The sequence below is a fragment of the Nematolebias whitei genome, chromosome 13, assembly GCF_014905685.2.
Source record: "Nematolebias whitei isolate Nwh7 chromosome 13, NemWhi1, whole genome shotgun sequence".
Classification (NCBI taxonomy): Eukaryota; Metazoa; Chordata; class Actinopteri; order Cyprinodontiformes; family Rivulidae; genus Nematolebias; species Nematolebias whitei.
In genome coordinates this window covers 36,782,415-36,786,493 of record NC_056510.1, presented here as the reverse complement: position 1 = coordinate 36,786,493, position 4,079 = coordinate 36,782,415, and positions in this window count along the sequence as shown.

The window sequence follows — 4,079 nt, the reverse complement described above, 5'->3', positions numbered from 1 at the left end:
TTAACAAAAAAACGAAGTCCAGATGACATGATTCAACCTTTTTTGTTGTTATATACCTGGATGACTGAGAAAACAAACTTAATGACAGATACTCTTTTTGTGTTTTCTAGGTTCACCCTGAGAAGAAGTGGAAGGATCCTGGGTTTTGAGGCGATCCAGTGAAGAGGTGAGTATTGGTTGGAGAGAGGAGCAGGTTGACCCAAAACTGTTTGTTTGTTGGCTGCTGTTGATGAGACACTGCTGGTCCACAGGAGAGTTCATATGGAGAGATGAGGTCCATGGAAGGACTTGAAAAAGCAGGACGTGGAAGCCCCTGGAGAATCACAGGCAGTGAGGACCGGCTGTAATTAGAAAGGTTAGTTGGCTGAACATGACTTACCGTGTGATAATTGATGTCCCGGCTCTGAAGAGAGGTCTGGCAGGAGTTCATTTGCATCTCCTAATCAGGCCTCCTCAGGCAGCAGCAGGTGTGGTGAGTTGTGGTGGAGAAAAGTGAGTGACAGAGAACAACCCAGGAATCCCACAAACTCATTTGGATTCTGCAGCAGAACAAAGATGTGAAGTACAGAACCTAAATTCCTCCACATATATGTAAAATACTTTTTGCTAGTAGCAAACACTGGATTGAACTCATTGACACCAAAAGTGGTGTAACAGGTTTAGGGAGAAATTATTTCCATCCATCCAGGATGGTCTGGACAACATAATCTCTTTAATAAAATAAACTGTCCTTGATAAAAACACATTTTCTTTGTGTTCAAGTTATTTTAGTCTAGTTCAGCTCCATTTCTTTGCACAGAGTCAGTTCATACCAAAGGTTATAAATGTTTTTATGCCTTGAGTTAGTTGCAGTCTCAGGTTACTGTTGAACACTGAGTGGATCATTGAAGCGGTCAGCAGAGGGCAGCAGCAGCCTTTTATTGATCATTAATCTACTCTATCTGTTCTATGTTCTCCTTTAAATAAAATTTAAATAAAACAAATTAAATAAGCTATGTCCAAAGTAGGATTTTACTTTCTGTTTTGAACTTTATGACATAAGAGTTTTTATTTTTTCTACTCGCTCCTCTGTTTAAATTAACTCCACAAAACTCTCATTTCCATTAAAATAAGTATTTGCCCCATTTTGAATAATTTTTTTTTTTTCATTTACCCTTTATTTATACAGGTAGTCTCATTGAGCCACGAGAACTCATTTTCAAGAGAGACCTGTTTTAGGGAGCACATGGTGGGGGTTAAGGGCCTTGCTCATGGGCCCAGAGTGGGGCGAATGAGGGTGGAGGCAAACGTGGGGGTTTCACCTACCCCACCCACAATTTTGATGTCGTCGGGTCCGGGGCGTGAAACGGCGATCTTCGGATCACAGGCCCACCTCTCTAACCTCTGCGCCACCACTCCCTTATTTTGATCCTTCTTTACAAAGAAAGGCATTTGTTCCTTAAAATGACCCACAATACATTTTTTTGTGAAACCTTGTGGAAACCTTTGATAAGTATAAGTTCGCATGAGAGTCCATAAGAATATATATGTGCGTCAAAGTATCAGAAGGCTTAAGTTGATATACAGTATGTTTGTATTCTCTTCTTTTGTGGGGACTCTAACACAGAATAAGCCAGATGTTCCTTGTGAGAAAGAAATGGTAAATAGACTGTACTTATATAGCACCTTTCTATCTTATTTCAAGATACTCAAAGTTCTTTATACTACAATCTGTGCCTCATTTACCCATTCATACAGCACTCTACTAGATCTCTACAAAGATAATTGAACAAATCATTCTAATGAGACTAATCAGTGCTTTATCACATTCATACACTGATGGGACACACATCAGAAAGGAAGGCTGTTGTGCTCCTGAGCCCAAGAATTCACAAATACCAAAGGAGGTGTAGACACCATGGACCAGATGTTTAAACCTACTTGCAAATGCCAAACAGTTGGTCCATGATGCTGTGGTACAGGCAGTTTGACATCACCACCCTGAATGCATACACCATGTGGCTGTTGCTGAGCGATTAGAGCAGACATCCTCCAATGCAAGAGTGGGGGGTTCGATTCCACCACCAGTCACATGTTGAAGTGTCCCTGAGCAAGACACTGAACCCCTCATTGCTTCCAATGTTTGTCTCGTGGGTGTATGATATGATCTAAAGTACTGATTATTCTTTGTAGAGATCTAGTAGATTGCATGAATGGGTAAATGAGGGCACAGATCGTGGTGTAAATATATTTGAGTGTTTTGATCAGATAGAAAGGTGCTCTATAAGTACAGTCCACTTACACAGCTCAGCATCTTGATTTCACAAGATGCATCACTCATTCTCAACTGCTTTTCCTTAATATCTCAAAGGAACTGGTCCTACCCACACACAAGGAGATGGCTAGAAGCCTGTCCCCAGATGCAAGCTTTGGTCCTCGAGGCAACAGGAAGGTGTGGGGTGACAACTGCCACAGTCCAACTGCACAAGAAGAGCTGTCATTTCTGCTCAGAAGAAAGAAAGTTTGCAAAGTTGACCATGTTTGTAGGAAATGCAGTTTGCCTTTCTGCAATGGTCACATCCAGAAACAGGTACAGTTATTAAAATTTTTTTGAAATTAAATATTTCACATGTAAATTTGCTCTGATGCCGACCTACTTCTTATACAAAATATAATACAAGGGGAGAGAAGGGAAGGCTGAGATTATCATCACTGTATGTTTCCACACAACAGCAAAATTTGTTCTCTGCATTCAACCAATCACACCTGTGTTAGGATTTGTGGTCGGAGCGAACCCAGAGTGCAGAACAGGGACTCAACTCCGCAGAAATACAAAAATAGGTTTTTAATGATAAATGAAAAGTACAAAATAAACAAGCTGACGGGGCAGCAAAACTTACATGAACGAGGAAGGAGGCACGGGGAACTCAGGAGACACGAGAGACACGGGGAACTCGAGGGACCAGGAAGACTCAGGGAAAGACTCAGAAGACCCAAGGAAGAGTACCCAACGAAGACGACCCAACGAAGAACAAGACAGAATAGGACAGCTTAAATACAGGGAGAAGACGAGACATGATGACAAACAGCTGGGACGAGACACAGGTGGCACTAATGGAACTAATGAGGGAGCACGAGGGAAACAGACACAAACCGGGCCACAGAAAAGTACCATCCTTACAACCTGAGATACACCCAGGTGGAGCAGTGGGCAGTGATGTATGCTCCTTTTCTATTAGTACCTTTGTAATGGTACAGCACGGTTCTACTCGGCTCGGTACATTGTGTTTCCATTATGCTTTCAGTACCAGTTCCAGTGGTCGGGGTTCAAATTGACGTCACACGCCTTACCAGCTGGTGGCAGTAATACCTTGGAAACAATATCCTGATGCATGCTCAATAATCCAGGTAGAAAAATCCAAAAAAGTTCAATCTGGTCCTCTGGACATTCAAAAAAACAAAAAACAAAACAAAGCTGTGCCTGCAGTCAACCTACGTCACATATGGGGAACAATATTATAGGCAGAAACATGGGTGTGCTATGGGGTCTCCAGTTTCTCCTATTGTTGCCAACCTGTACATGGAGGAGGTAGAAAAGAGAGCCTTGATGTCCTTTTCAGGGACACCACCAAGTCATTGGTTCAGGTATGTTGATGACACCTGGGTTAAAATTAAATCTCAGGAAATCCAACATTTTACTGACCACATCAACTCTGTTGATAAATACTTCAAGTTCACACAAGAAGATGTAAAAAATGGCAGGTTGGCTTTCTTGGACTGTGAGGTCTCAGTCTCTGATAGAGGACATTTGCAAACCGAGGTGTACCGCAAACCCACCCACACAGACCAGTATTTGCAGTTTGACTCCCATCACCCTTTGGAGCACAAGTTAGGAGTCATCAGGACTCTGTATCACAGAGCAGACAGCATCCCCACTAGCTCGGGAGCCAGGCAGAAGGAGAAATCCTACACAAAACAGGCTCTAGAGCAATGTGGATATCCTAACTGGGCCTTCCTGAAAGCAGAGAAGAAACCCAAACAGGACTCCAGTCAGCCAACAGGTGAAAAGGAGGAACCCAGACCCAGACCAGTGGTCATTC